Genomic DNA, 10859 nt, shown 5'->3' with positions numbered 1-10859 from the left:
CTGTAACAAGGGGGCGTTCTAATAACTATGTATAGATATATCAGGGGTCAGTACAGAGATCTCTTCCATCATCTATTATACCCAGAACTGTAACAAGGGGGCGCTCTAATAACTATGTATAGATATATCAGGAGTCAGTACAGAGATCTCTCCCATCATCTATTTATACCCACGACTGTACCAAGGTGGCACTCTAATAACTAAGTATAATATATCAGGGGTCAGTACAGAGATCTCTCCCATCATCTATTTATACCCAGGACTGTAACAAGGGGGCGCTCTAATAACTATGTATAGATATATCAGGGGTCAGTACAGAGATCTCTCCCATCTATTTATACTCAAGACTGTGACTGTAACAAGGGGGCATCCTCTACATCTACAGCAGGGGTGTCAAACTCATTTTCAGTGAGGGCCACATCAACCTTGTGAGTTGGAATATTCTTAGACTTTTCTTAGCACCCAAGGTTGGAGAATAGTAAAACACAAGAGCCTCAGGTCCACCATCAGGGCCAGAGGCTATATCTCTACATCTTTGGTTTATTATTCTCTGACTCATTTCATACTCTGAGCAGGGCATTGCTCCTTAGCACTTAGTTCAATACAGGCAACTCAGTTAGTTCTGAAAGAGCCCTAATCTAGGCATTGTCTGAGTGCAAGTCTCATTTTTGTGAGGAAATTAGAAGCTAGCGCAGGGAACTTACTGAACGTATCATCCATCTACACTATGCATTAGTCTGTGAGAAGCGTAGTGTAACTGGTACCCCCGGGTCAGACAGTGTTAGTAACTACCTTTCTAGGCTAATTGAGAAGTTATAAACGGTCGCAGCGGAGGGCAAGAATTTATCAGCTGGACACTCTTTGTAGAAGCTACTGGCCCATTTATTTGCTCTGGGTTAGCACAAACATCTCAAACCTTTAGGGAGAGTACTAACCTCAGACATGCAGTCCATGGAGGATAATACGGTCTACACCCTGACAGTATTGTTACATTTGGACAAGCGATCCTCTTATTACGACTATCTTTATTTAAATATTGCCTCACACACCAGTAGACCCTTGCTGTGTTAACCATGTTAATTTGAGAGCACCTCAGAGTTTTGTAGCTAGATCTCCTACGTTGGCTCAAAATTTCTCCTGTTTCCGGGATTTCCGGACAGCATATTTATGGAAAATTGGTTCCTGAGTAATTGCTTTTACGAGCAGGCAAACGCGTCGAACCTAAAAAATATTTTGAACCTCTACATTAATTGAGCCCCTTTCCTTTGTCCAGGTTCATGAAATTATGAATCCTAGACTTTTCTAGTTGAGTGGTGAAAGCATTGCTGGCAAAAAGTTGACCTTTGCAGCATAGCTTTCGCCATCTAACACTATGTGTGTGACCATTGTGTCAATTTTTTGGGGTTACCATTGTTCGCTATGTGCCGGTCACTCTTGGCCTTCTGGACAGTGCTCTATTTACTGAATTCCCCCAAATAATTGCTTGTCTATTGTTATGTTTGTCAGCCCCAAAGGCCCATTTACATGGAGTGATGATCGCTCAAAAATCGCTCAAACGACAGTTTGAGTGACAGTTTTGAGCGATCATTTAGCATAAACTATTAATTAGTTACTCAGCTACTTAATAGCTTATTAGCATGCAAATGAAGTCTTCAGCTGAATGCAGTGAATAGCTGGAGGGCTCTTCTCTGCTTTCAGCTCCTTCGTTCTCCGACAGGTTTAATAGCTGAAACAATGCTATCAGCACTACCCGGGGAGAACTCGGCGTGCGGTCCTGATAAGACTGCATGATGATTTTTAGGCTGGCTTGAATTTAGCGATCAACTAGCAGTGCACAAAAAGTGCACAATGGGCGCACGTTTAGACACAACAATTATCACTCGAACAATCGATTTTTGATTGATTTTGGAGCGGTCATCGCTCCGTGTAAATGGGCCTTAAGTCTTGGTTTTAGATTTAGAATAATAAAGGTTACTTTAATTAGGTTAAGTCTAACCTGTGAAGTGCTTTGCTTAGATTCATTCAAAAACTGTGGGGTCAGAATAAGCAGTACACCTCTAGATGAATTTGTTAAAGGGTCTAGTTTTCAAAATACGGTCATTTGTGGGGGTTCGCCATTGTTTTGGCTCTACATCACTCAATGGCTTTACAAGTGGGCAATGGGGCCTTAAAGGCCTTCAAGCAAAATTTCTGTTCTGAAACCCACTGGCTGCTCTCTTAGGCCTCGGTCACACGGTCGATTTTCCGTGTGACCTGCGTATGCGATCTGCGATCTTAGAAAACCATTTATCGGACACATGAGCGCTTTTTATGCGCTCGTCCGATAAATTATAGAACAGAAATCGCAGATCGCACCTATCTGCGATCTGCGATTCCTGTTCTCTTCTCTACATGCTCTCAATGGGGCCGGCGGCAGCAGCGCCGACCCCATTGAGAAAATATAGTAGACAAATCATTCTCCTCTGCCACAGCTGTAACAGAGAAGAATGATGTTTGCCCATTGAATTCAATTGAGCCGGCAATACAGCTGGCTCCATTGAAAGCAATGGGCTGCCGGCGATCGCACAATGAATTTTTGGGAAGGGCTTAAAAATATAAGCCCTTCCCTGAAATTCATCCAGAAATGTGTTAAAACAAAAAAAAAAAATATACTCACCTGGTCCCGGCAGACGGAGTTCAGCCGCGGCCGGCCGTCAGTTCTCCTGAACTGCTGTGAGTAGTATTCAGCAGCCGGGGCTTTAAAATACCCGCCTGCTGAATGAGCTGCCTCTGATTGGTCACAGCCCTGACCAATCAGAGGCAGCTCTCACTCACCCATTCATGAATGGGTGAGTGAGTGCTGCCTCTGATTGGCTCAGCGCAGGGACCAATCAGGGGCAGCTCTCAGCTGAATGACAGTTTTCGCAGGAAAAAACGCCTGTGTGACCGAGGCCTAATGTTTGGGCCCCGTTGTGCATCGAGACATAAGATTGGGGCCACAATGGGCATGTTTCTGAACACAGGACAAACGGGGGTATTCGTTTTGGGGTAAAAGTCTTCATTCATATGTGTGCTGTACAAAAAAACTGTTTTTAAAATGACACAATTACCAAAAAAATGAAAATCGTCATTTTTTCCTTCTGCTTTGCTTAGATTCATTTAAAAACTGTCTGGTCAAAATATGCAGTACAACCCTAGATGAATTTGATAAGGGGTCTAGTTTTCAAAATGGGGTCATTTGTTAGGGTCCTCTGTCGTTTTGGCCGCTCAAGGGCTCTACAAGTGGGCAATGGGGCCTAAATCACCAAGCAAAATGCCGGTTCTGAGAACCACCGCCTGCTTCTTTCGGTTTGGGCCCCGTTGTGCATATGGACATATGATTAGGGCCACAATGGGTATGTTTCGGAACACGTGACAAAGAGGGGTATACATTTTGTGGTGCAAATCCTCATTTTCATGTGCATTATAGATAAAAATCCTGTCTGACATATTTGCAAAAATTTAAAATTTTATTTTTTTCCTCTAAATTGCATTAAAGGGGTTGTCCCGAGGCAGCAAGTGGGTCTATACACTTCTGTATGGCCATATTAATGCACTTTGTAATATACATTGTGCATTAATTATGAGCCATACAGAAGTTATAAAAAGTTTTTTACTTACCTGCTCCGTTGCTGGCGTCCTCGTCTCCATGGTGCCGACTAATTTTCGCCCTCCGATGGCCAAATTAGCCGCGCTTGCGCAGTCCGGGTCTTCTCCTCTTCTCTATGGGGCTCCGTGTAGCTCCGTGTAGCTCCGCCCCGTCACGTGCCGATTCCAGCCAATCAGGAGGCTGGAATCGGCAATGGACCGCAGAGAAGCCCTGCGGTCCATGAAGACAGAGGATCCCGGCGGCCATCTTCAGCAGGTGAGTATGAAGACGCCGGACCGCCGGGATTCAGGTAAGCGCTGTGCGGGTGGTTTTTTTAACCCCTGCATCGGGGTTGTCTCGCGCCAAACGGGGGGGGGGTTTAAAAAAAAAAAAACCCCGTTTCGGCGCGGGACATCTCCTTTAACTCCTGAAAAGAAACTGTGAGGTCAAAATACACCTGACCCGCTCAAGGAGTACATTAAGAGGTGTATATTTAAAAATGGGGTCATTTGTGGGGGTGTCTATCATTCTGACAACTATGAGCCATTGCAATCTTGGCTTGCAAATATTCCTCAAAATGTTAATAATAAGGGCGCCCACCCACTGGCGTTTGCGATTTCCGTGCGTGAAAAACGCCGCGTTTTCGCGGCGTTTTTCCCGCATTTTTCGCTGCATTTTTTGCCGCGTTTTCGCGGCGTTTTCGCAGCTTTTCCATTGACTTTCATGGGTGCATTAGGAGAAAAATAAGGACACATATGCAACTGACAGTTCCTATGTTAAAAAACGCAACGCAACGCAAAACGCCAGTGGACAGGAACACATGTTATCTCTATGCCTGTGCAGGAAAAACGCAAAACGCAAACGCAGGTAAAAAAACGCAAGTGGGTGGGCGCCCTTAATGTGAAATTTTTCACGTTTCCTAAATGGTTGAAAAAACTAAAGTTTTTCCAATGTGCATCCAGAATAAAAGTAAACAGATGGAAATATATATATCATCAAAAATGTGTACAGTATGTTTGCACATATTTGACATATTACAGTTGAAAATGTGAAAAATTAAAATTTTCTTAAAAAGTTCCCAATTTTGACGCTTTTAATAAATATACACAAATTCTATCGGTCTATTTGTACCACCTAAATGAAGTACAACATGGTGATAAAAAAACAATGTCAGAATCACTTGGATATGCAAAACCTTTACGGAGTTATTCAATGTTAAAGTGACACATGTCAGATTTCCAAAATTTGGCCTGGTCATTAAGGCACAAGCAGGCTTAGTCACTATGGGGTTAAACTTTTTTTTACATTTATTTTTACTTTACATGATTGCCGTGATTCATTGGATAACAGCAATCATGTTAGCGGGAGCCGCATACAACGGTGCTCAGTTACATCTCCCTGCTCTCAGCTACTCATGCTAGTCGGGAGCAAGGAGATTCTGCGCCCCCCCATGACAGCTCCAGGTTGTCGGCTACCTCTGGCAGCTGACAACAGGGAGCTGTCACATACACATCGGTTTGTGTCAGTGTCAAGCCAATTTCACGAAAATCATTGTGAATCAGGACAGTCGATTTCATCTGTCATTAAAGTTAAAGGGAATATAAATCATGCCCACTAATTTGCCCTCCAGAAGGTCCCCAATGCAGTACAAGTCCCCGAAATTGCATAAAAACGCAGCTACAGATCTGGGGAAGAATGTGCTCCTTCCAAAAATTGGTCAAAATAGTGTACAGTGGTGTAAGGGCCAATCATAGCACAGGGGTCACTGAAAACAAAATAATGCCCACATAGGTTCTCCTAGATCAAACATTGCACCAAGGAAGACCGCAGGAGCAATGTCATACATTTTATGAGGACAAATTCTGCAAGGTGAATACAACACTCAAGCACGGGGCTACTCCAAGGAACAGCTGTAGACGTATAGCTGTATCTTGTGCTTCAGAAAATTTTGTGTTTTGGAGAAATGGGTAGGAATCATTGTAAAGCTGGTGCTGCTCTCTTTTTCCGCTGCAGAAAATCCGCACCAATTTCGCTACATGTGAACATATCCTTATACTGGCCCCATCCAATTACACTTTATTAGAGGGCCAGGAATCAATAAGGGGGAAACCAACATACCCAAAATTTTAATATAAGCCTCAGGTGGATGGGGGGCTGGCTTGGCAGGGGTACTTCAATTTTGCTGCAGCAGCAACGCAGTCAGCAGCCATAGGCCGCCTGCAGACGGGCGCAAATTCCACAGCGGGATTCCCCGCAGAATTTCCGCCTGTACACGCCTGCATAGGATTGCATTACAATACGCAATACAATGCAGATGGCCGCAGTTTTCGTGCAAAATCACGCGCAGAAAACAAACTGCAGCACGCCCTATATTCAGAAATGTCACACATGGAAGAGCCGGAGCTGCGGGAGCAGGTGAGTTCCGCGCTGCTCTCTGCAGACACTTGGGTCGGGTCCAGCTGTGAGAATTCTCACAGCCAGATCTGACCCGGCCGTCTGCAGGCGGCCATAAGATGAACATGCAGCCGCCTGCTGATGATGATGTTGCTGTTAATTGCCTGCACCTGCCTCTTCTAGGACTCCTCCAATTTCTTTGCAGCCCATGGCTGTAGACCGAGACAGATTTCCCCATCGCCCTCTTCTTCTGCTGCATTCCAGGCTCCCCACTGCCCCAACATGCGGGCTCTCCTAATTACCAGCGCCCATGACATAATTTGCGTTGTGCAGCAGGGGAGGCTGCGCTGGCCCTGATTATCTGACTGTAAATGAATTTAATGAGGTCAAGGGCAGCAGGCGCAATTGTAATAGCGGCAAGCAGCACAGCGCCCCGTAGTCTAGTGGCAGATTAATAGAGTTGATATGGATGGCAGTCGCCGCTATAGCCCCAATTATAATCACATGCAACGTGGAGGACACATTTGGTGACCTCATCATGGCACGCTGCTTGCTGAACAGGTTTATGTATTATGGGAAAGCCAAAGACAAATCGGGGAGATATTCCGTAAAAGTCACACAGTGAGGCCACATTCATACGGGCGAGCATGATATCGGCCTGATATCGCGCCTGCCTACCTGCGGTTTTCACAGTTATGCAAAGCATTTTAAAAAATCCGGCTGTGTGTCAGCGCATAGTACTGTAATTTTTGCGCTTGCAATCCCAGTTCACAGGCGCACATGATACTCCCTTTCCGTGGAATAAGATGGCTATTACAGCCTAATAATGGCCAGCTGTCAGCTTTCCCCTGCGTTGTCCGCCCGGTCGCACCCTTCCTATTGATTTTTTTGAACCTGCCATAGACTTCTATGGAAGTGTGCTGCATAAAACCGAGAAAGATAGGGCTGGTCCTACCTTTTCTCTCATGCAGGAATTGCGTGCGAGAAACATGCTCATGAGAACGAACCCATTGAAATCAATGGGTTCTATACATCACGTTTTACGGGAGCGAGTTTCACTCGCGCAAAAAATGTGTGCAAACAAGTTAATCTTTTTAAGCGCTAACTTCTTCCACAAGCTCTTTCTTCGCTGCTGGAACCCGCACAAAAACACGTGGTTTGCGAACACGCTCCTGCGGGGAGTCACAGCAGAAGAATCAATTAGTATGATTTAACGCTTGAGCTATAAGTGCCTTTAATGTGCAGCGCAGTCAGATGTGACACTTTATGATATTGTTTGTATGTAACTTTATTGTAGTTTGTAGTAACACCGTATTCCATATTTTCGTTGTGGAAGGTAAATAGTGCGAACTCTTGTTTTCTCTCTTAGAGTTTGAAATATAAGATATGTACGAAGAGATGTAGAGATAGACACATTTTATGAACAGTCTATTTTTGCCAAAAATTAGGACGGGCTGACCCAACCCGATTTTGCGAAAATCGGACCAATTTTAACCACCGGCCAATCACGATGAGCAACACTATTGACTAGTCTACCCATGATAAATATATGTGTTGTGCTCAAGGCATGCTATTAGGATGGTTTCTCATCTGTTCTTGAGGGTTCCGTTTTCCTGCTCCGTTTGGGGAGCAAGGTGGGGGAATCCCCTGGCAGAACGGGTCTGACATAACAGAACCGAATAGCGTTGAATGGACCCTATTGACTATAATGGGGTCAGTTTGTTTTCTAGTCAGCTGCCAGCTTTTAGCCAGAAGAAAAAGCGCTACATGCATTTTGTGCTGAACCTGCAACGGAATTTCCAACCGGAGATTCTAAGGCCTCCTGCGCACGGGCGGATTTGCATTGCGAAATCTGGAACGGGAAAATCTGCAGAATGTATTATTAACCCTTTGCAATCCAATTTTGGATTCAGGGTGTCCTAGGGGTATACAATGGCGCCATCTGCCAATTAGAGCCAGTACTGCGGTATGTGAGGCCCCCAACAACAGAGCGGCCAGTAATCTACAGTAAGAATACCCTGCCGGACGTCTTCCGACATCAGAGGTGTACAGGCTTCAATCAGAATGTCTTTAGACGTCAGACAGTCGATTGGAAAGAGTTAACATTTGCTCCGCTGCAGTATGTGATGTTTTCTTGGGAGCCAGGACAATCATGTGACCGGTGGAAGGGACAGATCAGTGACTTTCAGGAGTGGAATAAATTGAAATGATCATAAACTCTTAACACGGAAGTTCATTAATTCAGCTCCAGTGACTAATCCAGGATGCAAGCAGAATACCGTTGTCAGCTGACTGCTGTCGGAGTCTCAGGTCTGAAAGTCATTTATCTTAAGGGGATGACCAATCACACACTGATATTGGGGGACAATCTGACACTTATAGGAGTGCAGGACAGTGACAGGCTGACACTTGGGGTGACAAGAGAATGATACATTGACACTTGGGGCTACAGAACAATGATGACCTGACACATGGGCTACAGAATAATGACATACTGCCAATTGGAGCTGATATTCTTACATCACCGCAGCAATGATCTGAGCGTGGTCGTATGTTAAAACGTATGTCTTCACTGCAGTCATTTGGAAACTGCTCCTTCAAAAAAAATTGCATGTTTGACCCTGGTCTGGTTTAGGGTGGGTATTAACTTGGGGTGTTTAAGGTCTGTAAGGTCTTAATCAGAGGCGTAACTTGAAGCTCCCGGACCCCGATACAAAACTTGTAATGGGGCCCCCGACTATAAAGCTTTACTCATAGTACTGGGCTCCCTATATGGAGAAGAGAGGCCTTATGGGCCCCCTAAGACTCCTGGGCCCGGGTGCAGCCGCATCCCCTGCATCCCCTATAGTTACGCCCCTGGTCTTAATTCATTTTGGGGGTCTGGAATCTGTATTACTTAAGGGATCTGGTCTGGGGTCTGTATTTATGTTGATGTCTGTATTAGCTTAGGTGGTCTGTAGTACATATCGATGTATTTCCTGGTTTGTGGTCTATAGGGGGTTCAGTGTAATATTTCAGAGGGTCTGTAGTTATTTTGGGGTCTGTAATAGCTTAGGTTGTCCAGCGTGTTTATTTTGGGGGTCTGGTTTGGAGCTTTAACCTTTATGGTTGTTTCACACGGGCGATAAATTCGTGCAATGCGAGAGTGAGTAAAACGCAGAACTATGAAACCAATGATCTTCAATGGTTTCCTTCATATTTGCAATGTTCTCACTGATGCGATGGTGCGAGAAAACAAATTGCGGCACACTCTATCTTTCTGCGATTTGTAATTTTCCTCTCATCTCCCATGTTTCCCTATAGAGTCTCCCTTTCATCTCATGACAACGCACGAACATGTGATTTTTGTGTGACACATTTTTAACATTAGAACGTCCTATGTCCTTCACGCTAGAAAAACCAGCGCTGACGCTCAAAAATTATGGCAACAAAGACGCAATTTTGCAGCGTTTTCTCGGGGCAATATCGCGATTGCCAGTGTGAGCCTGGCTTTTGGTCTCTTCTATTTAAGGATCTGGTCTAGGTCTGTATTTATGTCGCAGTCTGTATTAACTCAGGGTGTCTGGGCAGGGGGTTTTATTATTTGGGGAGTCTAGTCTGGGGTTTGTAATTGTTTAGGAGTTCTAATCTGAGGTCTGTACAAGGCCCATTTACACGCAAAAACAATCTTTCAAATCATTGAAAGATTGACAGTTTTAGTGATCATTTTGCATAAAGTGTTAATGGACACTAATGTCCATTAGCACTTTATAATTTTCATTTGTAAAGGAGCCTCCCGGAGCTGTTTGCAGATCCCAGCATGTGGTCTGAATTCTGCATACAGCTCCACTGTTCTCACACTGGCTGTCGGCAAAATACAATGTAATCTCCAACTCAAGTGCAGACCACAGCGAGTGGTCCCTGTTATCTTCTCTTCGGCTGAAGGATGGATTTTAAGCTCACCATAAAATCATCGTTCAGCCAAAGAGTGAACGATGGCAGTGTTTACACGCAATGATTATCGCTCATATGCCATCGTTTGAATGCATTCTGAGCGATAATCGTTGTGTGTAAATTGGTCTTTAGTTTACGTGGCATCTGAGGGTCTATATTTATTTATGGAATCTTTTCTGTATCAGTTTAGGTGATCTGTCGATATTTTGGGGAGTAATTTGGGGTTTGTATTAGTTTGGGAGTGTTAAGGCTACAGGCCAAAAAAGATGACCTAAAGACTCCATGATGTCTATCTATTTTGCTTGTCTGTTATAATGCTTATATTTGTAGGGTTTTCAAGTTTTACTGTATGGTTTTGAACTTTCACCGAGAAATCTGCTAGATTTCACCTTGACTAATCCAGCTGGAGAAATTAATTGGACCACCACGAGCTTTCCTGTTCTGTGTCTTTATCTTAAGATATGTCCGGCCAAAACTTACTAAAGAGCTTTACAGGATGTATCTCAAGGCTAACATCTGGAGAGAGAAGGACGGATTGATAAGAAAATGATATATATTAAACCACTATATTAATTGTATTTTTAATTGTATTTGGCATTAAGCCACTCGGTTTGTAAAATCCTACAAAGATTGAGCGTATGACATAATAAACCAGAATGCATTCCACATAGCATCATGTCTGTGTGTCTCTGCATCCTCCTGACCGGTCAGTCATATCATTTTAATTTGGAGCCCGGCAGCATATCAGGAAACCGTTGAATTTCCCTAACAGGAGTGTAGAGCCTACATTTGTTTAAGACATCTAGTTTGAGGTCTGTATCTATTTAGCAGGTCCGGTCTTAGTCTGTATTTTGGTGGTCTGATCTGGAGGTTTGTCTTAATTTTGGGAAGCGATGAAGTGTATATTAAAATGCCTTAAATTGGG

Source organism: Eleutherodactylus coqui, chromosome 13, assembly GCF_035609145.1.
Source record: "Eleutherodactylus coqui strain aEleCoq1 chromosome 13, aEleCoq1.hap1, whole genome shotgun sequence".
Classification (NCBI taxonomy): Eukaryota; Metazoa; Chordata; class Amphibia; order Anura; family Eleutherodactylidae; genus Eleutherodactylus; species Eleutherodactylus coqui.
The sequence above is the reverse complement of the archived record's forward strand: the minus strand, read 5'-3'. Positions refer to the sequence as shown.